The 14,249-nt window shown below is 34.5% G+C and overlaps 1 long non-coding RNA gene across 2 annotated transcripts in view; it reads right to left on the minus strand.

Annotated features, from left to right (window-relative positions):
- LOC140686208 (uncharacterized) overlaps nt 1–14,249 on the minus strand; it is a 230,777-nt gene that overhangs the window by 146,424 nt on the left and 70,104 nt on the right. The window contains exon 3 of one of the 2 annotated variants that reach the window (XR_012059851.1): nt 1,709–1,805. The exons of the other annotated variant lie outside the window; for it this stretch is intronic. This is a non-coding gene — a long non-coding RNA (uncharacterized lncRNA). The remainder of the gene's footprint in view (nt 1–1,708; nt 1,806–14,249) is intronic. 2 annotated transcript variants of the gene reach the window in all.

Here is a 14,249-nt window from a genome sequence, read left to right on the forward strand (position 1 = left end):
CTGAAGAACCAGCAGAGCAATACTCTTTATTTTCAAAGAATAATACTAGCACCATAATGTTGCACATTACTCTTGGTCTTGATCCTATCTTTCATAAGCACCAGCCTCAGTAAACTCTCTCAAACCACCATGGTTAAATATAGAAAAAATATATTTGGTCCTTCTGCAGATTATCTTGGCCACTTTTATTTCTATATTCTACATTTCAACCACACATAAATTTTTTCTACTTTTCAAATGTTCTACATTGTCTTTCACTATAAATCATTTTATAAATGCTGATGTCTTTACCTGGACACTCATTACTCAAAGACCCTCCTCCATCAGCTCACTTTAGTTTACATATCATTCATATTGTTTCTCAAAGACACTCCTCTGGGAAGCCTCATCTGACTGTTCTTGAATACATAAGAGTCTCTGGTGTAAGTTCATGTTGTATCCTCTTAGTCCCCAAATGGAGCTGTTGCCAGAGCTGTTGTAATGAAGACTAATTTCTTTTTTTATTGGATGGTAAGCTTCATGAAGGTAGGAACTGTGTCATTCTTATTCACTTTTTTATCTCAAGCACTTAATACTGTATCTGGTATATATCAACAGCTCAGAGTATTTGTTGAATGGATGAAGACTCCAGAACTCAATGTCTAGCTCTTCTGTAAATGTTTCCTATCTTTTTCAGCCCTTTCTATCTCCACCATATTACATTAATATGTTAACCCAAATTTGAGATTTTACTCTTTTGTTATTCATTAAAGGTATGACTGTTTTTAGCCACTTATATCAATCAGTGTCCTTAGTTACAAGCAACAGAAAGTGATTCTCACAATAATTATATACTTTGAGTAAATCAAAGAATCTAAAAAAGCCCAGTAACTAGTAATCATAGAGAATTCCCAACCAAGGAAATGCCTAAATTCATATAAAAAAAAAAAACTGGTCTCATGAAGATATCAAGCTACCACCCATGGATGCAGACACCTTAGGTAATTCCCCCAACCGCAGCAGTGCTAGCCATTATGTACTCCTACTATCCCCCCATCACTGTTGTCTATTGCTTCTGGAGCGAGGAAACAGCGGTGCCCACAACCTTGCCTCACCAGAATGCATCCTAAGTAGTGCCTCTTTTATCTCAGAATGTGTGTCTGCTTGTCAGAGCTGGGCCATATGCAGCAGAGGCAGGGAAGAGGGGTGCTCTAGTGGAGACACAGGCAATCTCATGAGGTAGAAGAAGCTTCAAACACCGGGTGTGGTGTTGGGACAAAAAAGGGGAAATGTCTACTATAACCCACACAATTATTTCATGAGTTAGGATGAATGAATCTTGATAGGGACAAAATCCTATCTTATTGTTCTGTGTTATTTCTCAAAGCACCCAGAACAATGTACTACATACAGGAGAACGTAAATGATTAATGTTTTAATATAGTAACAGGCTTTCAGGAAAAAACAGCAAATAAACTCACATCAAACAATGCCACTGAGAGGGGCTTCAAAAACCCCATTTGAAAGCAGGGTCCAAATTTTACCACAATCCATGTGACCTTCTTAGTTATGCCAAACCATCTGTTACATTACAGATCTCGGCCTATTTAACCGCAGTGCAAAATATGCGAAGCAAATTTTCCTTTAAGCAGGCAGCAGGTGCTGACTGCTTAGCAACATGGAATAATGAAGTGATTATGGGACTTCATAAAGAATACTGTAGACTTACACAGTATTAGGAAGAAGACATCACGTGCCATGAAGAAGCCAACCCTCCAGTAACAGATTCTCAGACAGCCAATCACCAGCATCACTCAGAAGAATGCCTGGTAGACAGAAGTTATAAAATTTGACTCATTTACCCTTGAAAGCAAGCATTCCACCAATGCAGCAATGACAGAGAGATCAAAAACAGATTGTATATAGATGCATGGTCTTTCAGTAATAAAACAGTTATTTCATCTCTTTATAGTAGAGCAATGGTATGAATTAGAGGATACTTAGGAGATTTTAAAACTTCATTTCACAAAGCCAGGATTAATAAAGATTCACTGGCATGGTATTATTTACATGAACAAGAAAGAAAGATTTTATTTTCTGCCAGAACTGTTGAAGTATCCTAGTTGAATGAGCTTCCTGCAGTAGGCTATGACCAGGCTGGCCAGAGAACAATTACATTACTAGCTTGCTTTTTACCTCTAAGCTTGGATATAAAATTAAATCTATGCAGAAGCAATTTCAAACAAATACACATAAAAGAGATTATCATGGCTTTTCTTCTCACACACAAATCTGTTCAATAAAATCTTACTATCTGGAGTGTAGTAATCATTCAGGAAGAATAAAGAAAAGTTTGAAAAAGAAATAATTCCTCTATCCAAAAGTTTATACTGTAGTGACAGGATTTCACACAGTTTTCACAGATTAAAAGTCCTGAATAGTGTTACAACCTTTGAGAAAGCTTTTAGTTTTTCTCTATATACCTTTTTCGGAAATGATTAAGATTTCAAGCCATGCCCAAAACATAAGTTCTAAAATTTTTCTTTAACTGTATGCAATAGGAAAACTCAGTGTCTTTCAGAAGTGCTTTTCCTTAGTCCTGACCAAAACACTAAATTGGCAAAAAAAAAAATTAGGTATAAATTAAACAGATAAAAAGTATGACTTTTCACATCTTTCACATGCCTTGGCCTAAAACAATTTCTTTAGATAAAAAGAAGATACTAGTAAATATGTTCAGAACAAAGCCATTTTTACAGCAACGAGAATACTGAATATTCCTTTATGCCTATACAGAGCAGAGGCTACCAGCAGTCTCCGATATCCATTCCACTCTCTTTCTTGAAGTCTTCTCTTAATTAGCACTAACTTTTACCTACCCACACAGCCACACCATCATACATGGGGCATTTCTCAGGCTCCTTAACAGGTGGATGTGGTCTGATGACAGAATCAGACAACGCAAAAGAAGCCAAATGTTTCAGAGCAGCTTCAAGGAGCCCTGACTTAATGATGGCCAGTGAATGCCCTTTCGGCTCCTTTTGCCTTTATCCATTTTTCACCCACTGCTTAGAGTATAATCAACATTTTGAACTATGGGAATGAGGCTCATTCTTTAGGGATGGCAAAGCAGAATCTGAAAGGAATCTCACTCCTTGTACTACCTGCTCTGAACTTCTACAGGAGAAAAGTAAATTTCCCTCCTGTTTAAACCAGTTATCTGGGATCTGTATAAATCACAGGCAAAATCAAATCCTACACACATGCATTGATACAATATATACAGAAGCTACTGCTAGAGGCCTATTCAGTAGCCCTTCTCCCCTTGTTTCTTTAAAAAAAAAAAGAATTATAACTCTGTCCTAGAAACAACTTTCCTAGACCCAAGAAAAAAAATCGTAAGTGGGTGAATATATTCATGTCAATTCCATGACCCTCTGCCAGATAATAATTTTCTCAGCCTTCTTACAGCAGAAGAATCAAATATCTAGTTCTAGTCAAAATAAGGGGAGACTTATGGAATTACGTTTCTCTCTAATGAAAGGAAGACCCCTTTCTCCACTCAGCCTTCCCCTACAGCCAGTAATGCCCTTGAATGAAGATGTGGCACTTGAGGTTGTGGCAGTGACCTTATACTCATGAAACAAGACTCTAGGGGGAAAAGCCATCAAGTATAGAAAATCAGGGTAAGGATGTTAGGACTACATTCCTGAGCCATCCCACTAATCTGAGAATCACTTTTCTTCAGACCCCTTGATTACCTGAAATAATTCAACATCTTAAATGATACAAGTCACTACTGGCCTGGTATTCGATCACAGCAGAAAGCTTCCTCTACTGACACATTTTGGTACTTATGTAGAAAAAAATGTGTTAACAAAGCTATCTTTAGAAATTAGAATAACAGGAGGACTTACATTCATAGTTTTATAATTGAAATGGCTGGATTTGTTTATTATAAATATAAGTAACTTTAAAACAAAAATAATTTTATTACAAAGAATGAATAGTCACAGAACTTCTTTAAATATTTGTTTAAATCTAGCTCATATATTGCTAGAAATATTCTGTTCATATTTTCTTTATGATTGAAAAATGGTAAACATTTAAATATTTGACTATAATAGGTATTGTATCTTAATCTCACAGTCATCTTGCTTATCAATAAATATCTATTTAATAAATGAGACATTTTATTTGATATTCTAATATGCAAAGGTTTTTAAATAAAACCCACTTTACAGAGAGAGTATGATGTCTGACTACCTACTAAATAAATGCATTTTTTTAAATTCAAGACAGAAGGAAGGAATCAGGAAATCCAAGTTAATGACTCAAAAAGGAGTGAAAAAGTGTCTGAAATACAGTCTTTCTAGGACAGGGCATTACTCTTTAAAAGTAAGATAAAACTATAGGTATCTTAGAGTATTAGGGAGAGGTGGGGAGTAGGGTATAGTCAGGAATGGAAAGGAAGCAAAGGACGTCCATACCTATTATAAGCACCTGATTGAAGCTACCAGAAAGCAAGCCAGCTAATAACTGACTAAAATATTGCAAAGAATAAGAGCCAAAAAATAGACTGTGTGTTAGGATAAAGAGGAAATCGACAGGGGTTCAGAATTAGAAATAGGGTAGCCAGAGATTAGACAATGTTCAGGTGAGTCTAAAGCAAAACAGAAACTAATTGCATAAACCTGGCCCATCTAACACCTCACTCCATATCTGTGCATCTTATTGCACCTCAAGAAACTGGGAGCAAATTTTTAGTAAATTTAATTTTAATTAACTTCTATATGTATAGAGCACATAATTGAAAAGATGCAAGAGGGTATAAAGTAAAATATAAGTCCCCATCCCTGCTTGTCTCATACCACCTAGGTCTCTCCCTCATACAACTATTACCAATTTCTTGGGTGTATTAGGGAAATAGTAAAGGGCACAAGGGGAAAAAATGAAAAAAATTGACTGCTATTTGGGATTAATTTTAAATGAATTAAAAAGCATTGGTTGCATTGGTTGTTCATGACTTGGAAGACTTAATATGAAGATGACAATACTCCCCAAACTGATCTACAAATTCAACACAATCCATGTCAAAATTTCAGCTGTACCTTTTCTTTTTCCAAGTTTGACAAGCTGCTTCTAATAATCATTTGGAATTATAAGGGACACCGAATGGCCAAATTAATCTTGAAAATGAAGAACAAAATTGGAGAACTCACACTTGCTGGTCTCAAAACTTACTACAAAGCTACTGTAATCAAGACTTTGGCCTGAGAACAGATACAGAGATCAATGAAATAGAATTGGCAGTTACAATAATTTTCAAATAATTTTCTGCAAGGATGCTAAGACAATTCAAGTAGGCATGAGGGATCTTTCTGGAGTAATGAAAATATTCTAAAATTGTGGGGATGGCTGTCCAACTCTGTAACTTTACTTAAAGCTCATTGAAATGTATACTTAAAATAGGTGAATATTTTAATATGAAAATTATACTTCAGTAAAGGTGCTTAAATTTTTAAACTCATTAATTTATACATAACATTAAATTATACTTTATGATTTTTTTCATTCAAAGTGTTTATTTAATAATATTATTTACATTTACCTGTAATAATAAGGAAATTTTTAGAGAAAAAGATTATCAGAATACATAGTTGAAATCACTTAGGTAAAATAAAATGTCTTATGGTAAAAATCTAATTATATTTCCTACAAAATTAAAATAACTGTTAGCACCCTTATTAAGTACTTAAATAGCATGGGTAAAAGCTTAACTGATGTTAGATAGGGAGCTCAAAGTTATACAGTGATAGAAAATACTAGAGGCAAAAATCTGATTTAAATGTTTCATTGGGTGGCATTATAGGAGTGAAAGCAAGCCATTTTCAAGAAGACTATACACAAATTCAAAGTTTAAGAAAAAAAATCCAGAGTGCAAAGCAATTATCAACAGAGATTAATAACAAAAAAGATAATTTGTGTCACTATTTTAACATCTGCCTGAAATTTTTAATTGTCCAGCTTGAAGTGATTTTAAAATATAGCTCTGAAATTAGGGGAAAACTATAGAATTTAGTGTGTATAATATGTGACTTAATCTTGAAGACATTAGAAACTTTCCTATTCCTCTTCCTCAACTTGAGAATTAATCTGAGTCAAATCTTTTATAAGATGTAAGGGTAAGTCTTCAATCCACAAATATTAATTAAAGTCCTACAATATTCCGGAGACTACGGATATAGTTATAAACAGGACATATATATTCTCTGCCCTCCTAGAGCTTATTTACTATTATGAAAAATAGACTTTACACAAATAATCATATAAGCAACCATCTAATTAGTATAATTATGAGTTATGTTTAGTAGTATATCTACTTTATTCATTTACTCTTTCATTCAATCACCACATATTTGTTGAATATCCACTATGATACAGCCACTATCTTCAAGTGAAAGCAAAAAAGAACAACAATTGTTTTCTCGTTGGTAGGTTTGTCTCTCGCAGGGAGATGGATTAGCAATTTCAAATTTAATGTTCGGGAAGGAAGGAGTTTAGTAGCTGGCCTGTGACTAATTTATTTCTCATTACTACGGAAGAAAGGAAAAAGGAAGATGACCTAGTCTAATCTCCTTGTAAACATGCTGATAAGAGTCTTATGGTTTATCTATGGAATCTATAGAATTATTTTTGCTGGATGTCACTGGTTTATGATTGCTTATGGTAAACAAATCTAGAATCTGTGAATTTGAGGCAATGTTCCCTTAAAAAAGTCATGCAATATATGGCTGTGTACACAAATATCAAATCATTATGTTGTGCACCTGAAACAAATATAATGTTATATGTCAATAATACCCCAATTAAAAAAATTATCTAAATATCCTCATTAAGAAGATAAAAAAGATGACCAAATGAAACTTAAAGTAAATAGAAGGAAATAATAAAGAGAAGAGTAGACTTCAGTAAAATAAAAAACAATCAGAAAATTATCAAAGGCAAATGTTGATTCTTTGAAAAAATTGAAAATAATGCTAACCCCCAGCATGACTGATTAAAAAAAAGAAAACACAAAATACCATATTTATTGCAAATATATTTTCCAAATCTATAACCTGCAATTTACTTATAGTCTTTTAATGTTCAAAAATTATGTGCAAATTCTGTGACCAGCATTGTCTATGAATCATTTTTATTATTTCTTTCATACATTTTGTCATAGAAAATCCTTCCTCATCTTGAGATAAATATGCACACATATTTTCTCTAGTATTTTTTTATAATTGTGTTTTTTTATACTTAATTCCTCAATACATCTAAAATTTATCCTGGTGAATAGTATAAGGTAAGGCTACAAATTGATTTTTTCTGATCACATCAATTTTCCCTTTCATAGCTTTCAATTTTAAATGTCTAACAGCTGTGAAAGAGCATCACTGCCTAAATTTAATGACTGTAGATAAATCAAGTGCTAGGAGAAAGAAATCAAACCACGGCAGAGGCAATAGAATTGAGGATCTTTTCATCAACTGCAGGTTGGTAAACAATTGATTGGAGCCATTGTTCCAGGGAATTTAAGAATCTTATATTTCCCAAGAATCACACAAAGGACAGTGCAATTTTAATTGGAAATAGTGTTATATTAATTAAAAGATCTGGAAATTTTTAAAATTCTAATGTTTTGGCTGATTCAGGTAAGTGTAGGGTTTATAAATCATAACAAATTTTAGATTCCTAAACTATCTTAACATTGTTAAAATTCTCTAATTCACTCAAAGGTGAAGACACAGACTCAAAACAACACCAATATTTTCAGTGGTTTAGCTTGTGAAAAGCTAAAGCTGCTTTTTTTCATTGAAATACTTACCACGTATGATACTAACAACAAATGATATATAAATGACAAATAAATAGTTTTCCCCTACCGTAAGAGAATCATGCTTAAATACCCAAATTGACATTTTCCTACATTCAGGGAAGGAAATCATAAGACTTATTTTATTTCACTTATTTAACATGTATTTATTTGTATGAGGCTCATATCTTCAATATTTTCTTCAGTGGAGAAAAAGAACAGTAAATGTGCCCTTTTATACAATAACAGGATACCTGATAATATTTATACTTCCACCAAACATTTCCATTTAGCTAATCAAGTTCTTTTAATACACATCTTCTGTGATTTAAAAAAGAAAGAGATTGTTGTTTTGGGTTTTTTTTTTTTAACATAGTGACTTGTGACTGTTGGATTTTTCCTCTTAGTATTTTGCTTTCCTTTCATTTGAGCAAAGAATTTAATTCAAGCAGGATAATGTTACAAGAAAATAGAAAAATCCTGATTTTTCTCTCTGGATTTCAGAGAGATTTCAACTTTCAAAAACCTGAGGCCCAAGATAGGTCAGAGATTTTGAGCTGTGTTATAGGTAGAATAATGGTCACTCAAATATGTGCACATCCTGTTCCCTGGAACCTATGAACATGTTACCTTACATGGCAAAAAGGATTTTGCAAATATGATTACATTAATAATATTGGGCTAGGGAGACTATTCTGGACTATCCAGGTGGGCATAATATATCACTAGGGTCCTTATCAGTGAAAGAGGAAGACAGCAGGCCAAGAGTCAGAAAAAGAGATGTGAGGATGGAAGCAGAGTTTATAATGATGTGATTGCTGGCTGAGAGAGACAAGCCAAGGGCAGCCTCTAGAAACTAGAAAAGTCAAGCAAAGAAATTCTCCTCCAGAGGCCCCAGAATGAAGACAGCCCTGACAATACCTTGGTTTTAGCCTAGAACTCTAAATAATAAATCTGTGTTGTTTTAAGACATTAAGGTTGTGACAATTTGTTGCAATGGCGACAGGAAAACTAACACAAAATACAAACAAAACATTTGGAGTAAAAATACACAGAGAGAAGACCCCTTCACTCCCTACACCCCAAGCTCTCCAGCAATTCTATGAAAAACGTAACAAAGACCTGGAAAGGTTTCACCGATACAGTACATCTAGGCTCATCAAAACCTGATCAGCCTTCCAGGAGGATTCCCCAAGCATTACACTAAATTAGCAAAAAGACACAAAGTCAGAATGGTCATGCTAACTTAAACCATGGCATATCAACTGTAACCTTTGAACTATGATACATATTTAATAATTGCATCCCCGTTTCCTAAAATCTCGATATAACAAATGCTTCTGGAACTAATTTGGAGGTAGGAGACAGTAAATGCAAAAGAGACTGCGATTAAAATTTGCTGGCAATCCAGAGAGATAGAATATTCATATTGAACATTAAGTGGAGCAAAAAAAAAAAGAGTATGTTTCCCTATAAATGAGTTTTTAAACTGTGATTCGTAACTGCTACATCTTCCTTAACTAGGAATTCCTTGATTTTACACCACAGATGTTTTCTTAGCATATAGTAGATATACAAAAAAAATTTACTATAGATAATTCCTTAAAATGTAAATCAACTATGAAACCATGCTTCCAGGGATAAACCACTTTCCAATTATAGTAACATCCTGATTGTTCTCTAGATTTTCTCTGAGTTCTACACATGTCACTAGCTGTGAAAAACAAAAATAGACATTTTAATGAGTATCTTGATATTGAGTTCAATCAAAAAGTTTATCCCATAGTTTCTACACACTATGTTTTTGCCTTATTTTAATATATGAGCCACCAAAAAGGAAACAAGAAAGTCTGAGTTAAAATCCTATTTATCAGTTTTACTAACTGGATATATTTAAGCGTTTTATCTACTCCCTTGTATGCCTCAAGGATAAACAGGATAAATATCTGCCTCTGTTTATTTCTCATAAAGATGTCATAAACAATAAGTACAATCCAAGTTTTCAAGTCTTGACTAATCTTTGGGTACAAGCAAGACCAAACTAACAGAAGTAACTTAGATTTTATTTGCTCATTTCTCCCAACTCCATCATATATAGAACATTAGACCCTAGTTCCTTTAAATCCCCAAAGCATCTCACATATTTATGAACTGCTATCTTATACTCTGCTGTGCCTTTTGCATAGTGCTGTCCTCTATCTCAGAGCCATTAACTGACACTGACTGTCCCCAGATGATTGTGACTCTGCAGCTAAACATGCTGGGGGGTGGGGACATACAAACACACTAGTTGATCTCCTTTAACATTCCCAGCTACCAGTGTTATACAGGCACACTGACAACAGGAACAAGTCATATTTTAACATGTTCTCTTCCTCCATACAACAAAGTAGTAATAATCACAACAGGAAATGAATATATTCTACAGGTCAACTAAAAATTGCATTCTCAGACAAAACTATAACAACTCACAATTTGAACTTTGTTCCACTGCTGTAAAATTTAAACACAACTAAAAAGTGGGCACATAGAATAGCAGTTTTGAAATGAGTCAAGTACTACCTTCTTTATAGTCACTGAGCTATCATTGTTTACTTCAAGTCTAGTGTTTAAACACAGGAATATGTACAGATGCAAAACTTTAATATAGTTTCATTAGCACATTTTATTAGACTTATGTCCTGAAGTCTTAAAATTTAATCTGAAATGAACATTTTATTGTAAGAATTTAAGTGCTTTCATTCACAGTGCTTACCAATGTATACTATCCATAACACAAAAAGAATGTTTTAAAAAATATAGAAGTCTTTTACAAATTTTGAAAGGAACAACTAAATCATCTAGCAACAAACAAAATTATCCACTGATCCCCTGAAACTGATCACTCAAATAATTATTGACTAAAAAATCCATAAGTACTTTTATTGTTGAAAATAATAGCTTCTGTCTGCTATTAAGAATATATTTATATAATTATGCATATAATTACATGAGATTCATTTCATATTCAGATTTTTGACAAGTCACAATAAACATAAACCTAAAAAGCAAAGAATTTTGTATACTAAACTTTGAGTAACTGGGCTGTGGAATCTGAAGCTGAATTTTAGGAGCTTTTTCCTTTGTGGAAAAAGATGCGAGTATAAATAATTAAATGAATAGAAAATAAATGAAAACTTTTGGAATTGGTATAATCATAAATCTAATTATAAGGCATAACCCACACATCTTACAGATTTTTTAAGTATTTTATTACTATTCAGTAAATGTCTATTACTTGAAAATTTAGATTCTGTACACAAGTAGCATGGAAGTTAAATGGGAAATAGGGCATTGCTTCATAATTGTGAATTTAAGTATTAGTAGACTTCTAAATAAGCATTCTGCTTTTAAAAAATCAGGAAAGGCATAGATCATTTAGCAAATAGCAGCTGTAGTCTACAAGACACACACTACAAGCATATGAACACACTTCAGAGTTAGTTTTGAAAACTCTTGACAACTCTTTTACCCTGCTTTCTCTTTACGGTATCTTTAATTAAATCTCTTCATGCTCTTAAATCCAAAAACATAAATATTGCAGTGCCTGTTTTCAGGTATTTTTTTCCCAGAGAAACAAGTGAGTCTTCCCTACTTGAATATTGTCCTGTCTAACCTTAAAACTGCTTTGTGAGAAAAAAAAAAACTGCTCTGTGAGATGAATTCAATTCAATTTCAGTAATTTTCTTGAGTGCCTACTTCTGCATTTGGTGCTTGACAGAAATTGATATGATGTATCTTCCTTCAGCAAATAATAATAGCAAAAATTCCTTGAGTATACAGGGTATGCTACACACTATTAAGTGCTTTACTTACATTAACTCATTTAATTCTCACAACTACCTTCATTTTAAAAGGAAGGAAAGTGAAGCACTAAGAGAAAATTAAGCATTTGGCTAAAATTACGCAGCTGGTGAGAGGTGCAGGTAAGTCTTAAATTCAGGCTGACTCTTGACCACAATGACCACAATGCACACTGTCCTGCCCCAAGAGAAGTATCCCACACATACAAAGAACTATATTATAAGACATTAAATTACCCAAAACATAATAAAGGAAAGTGCCATGAAAGCACTGAGCCTTTGTATGTAATTCATTTCATCTAGGAAAACTGTGAATAGCTTTACAAAAGATAATGTTTGAGCTGAATAGTAAAGGCTGGGAGTAACAGCACAGCTGAAAGCAAAAGACATTTAAAGCCAAAGGCTCATCTTGAGATGACTGCCATGCCCTGTTTTAGTGGTTCCTGGACTCCGGAGTGCACAAGAATCACACTTGAGATGTGTGATTCTTCACGTCTATGCAGATTTCTCTTGTTCGGAGAGGCTGAAAATCCACATTCAGTAAGCCTTCAAAATGATTCAAATGCAAGTAATTTCAGGATTATACTGAGAAATACAAACCTAACCGACTTGAATCCCTGGCACCTACCTTCACACTGACTCCTTTCTGTAAGAAACCTCTTACCACCATCCTCACCCCAAGTAGAAAATTCTAAAACTAAGTCTAACCTCCCGCATGTAGAATGTAAGGAACATCGATGTAAACCGCAGGATCCAGCATCTATCATCCTCACTTGTGGTCCAGCCCTGATCTTGCACTTGACGTCAAATAACTTCAGTATTCTCCTATTCCCCATTTTTGTCCCCATATTCCCCATTTTTGTCCCCATAACTGCTCCAGACCAGTCTTTTCACTGGTATAGAAAACTGAAAAGACTCCTTGTTCGAAGGTCTATATATTAAGTGAATTAGAATCCTTGGCTCTATAAAATATCCAGAACAACACCACTTCCAAAACAAGGGCCCTGAATACTATACTCTTTCCAAGGCCCTATCTATGGACTAGAGTTCTGATCCTGACCTGTAGCCCAGAGGTTAGAATACATGATACCAAATGAGTTTTGACACCAAAGTCTCCTTGCTTGTATTTCCAAGTGTCACCTGCTTCCAGATTGCCAAGCTATGCTCCACCTGTCAATTAGGATGACATCATTCATTAATTCTGTATGTACCCTACATTTAGTCCTGTTTTCCACATCTCTCCTAACCATGGGGAAATTTGGTGTGTGCTTTTAGCTAGGGGAGAAAGTATTATTTCTTTTACATTTTTTATAAATTGGTGAGGGTGATACACAAAAAGACAAAAGTAACCCGATATACACAAACCTAGGATGAATCGAGATTTTAGAACTTTCATTAAATCAGGCAATATTTGCCTTCAACAAGAAAAGTCATTTTTACACACGTATAATATAAAATTCTAAGCATTTCACTGTCTCTTTCAGATATTAAACTGGCTCTTTAAAAACATGACATTTATACATATTTTCCTAACTGCGGCATAATTAGGACAGCACTTAGAGATTGAACCAAGAAATAAGAACCAAGCTAGTGATAAAAAACAACTGATTTACTGTCAAATTTAAAAAGCCAAAGACAAAAAATGTGTTGCTTTTTAATAATATAGTTTAAGTTATAAAAGTGATATAGTCACAGGAAAATGAGAAAATAAATACAAGTTCAGAGGAAAACACCCATAACCTCACCACCTCTTCACAGCCAATGTTAGTATTTTGAGGCATATCCTTCTGTTTTTGTATTATGTTTGCTAAAGTTCAATTTCAATCAAGACCAAAACATGATTGATCTTGCATTCCTGAGAGAAAGGCCAGACTCAAATGTATAATTTATCAGTTTTTAAAAAGTGGAAAGGAGAGGATTCTTCCAAGGCTCTTAGAATTTTTAACCACATCAGGGAGGCAAAATGAAACCTACACAGGAGGGGGGAACTTTCAAGAGAAGATTTGGGGAGAAAGCTACTGAAATCACTGGGAATGCCCATCCCATACCTAAAGCTCAATGATGAAGGAGGGAAACCGGCTTCAACAGAATGAGTGGGAGAGTGTAAAGTGGGAGAGTGTAAAGCTGGAGTCTGACACTCAATTGGGGAAATCTAGAGGGTGCAAAGTCTGACTGCTCTGGTGGCGGACCCAGGTGAGCGACTGCTGCATGAGACTTGATCTCAACTTTTCTGAGTTGCTCAGGTTTAAAGATACGTGAAAATTTGCCATGTGAAAGAATGCTAGAATTGTCTTCGGTCTCTAGAAGGTTGAAGGGACTCCAGCAACAAGAAATTGGAGGTGGACTCAGAATTCCTAGGGGTTACAGAAAGTATCTCAGAAGACAACAGAATAGCAATTTTCATGCTGAGGCACAGCATGAAGAAGTTCCAGATACAAGGATCTGAGGAGTCCACCAAAGTCCTCCATGAAAGGGATCACGAGTCCACCATCTGCCAGCCCAGAGAGCCAAAGCCAGCTTACAGCACCAAGAGCTCCACTGAGAACTTTTTTATCCCTCCTTTCTCT

This window comes from Vicugna pacos, chromosome 2, assembly GCF_048564905.1.
Source record: "Vicugna pacos chromosome 2, VicPac4, whole genome shotgun sequence".
NCBI lineage: Eukaryota > Metazoa > Chordata > Mammalia > Artiodactyla > Camelidae > Vicugna > Vicugna pacos.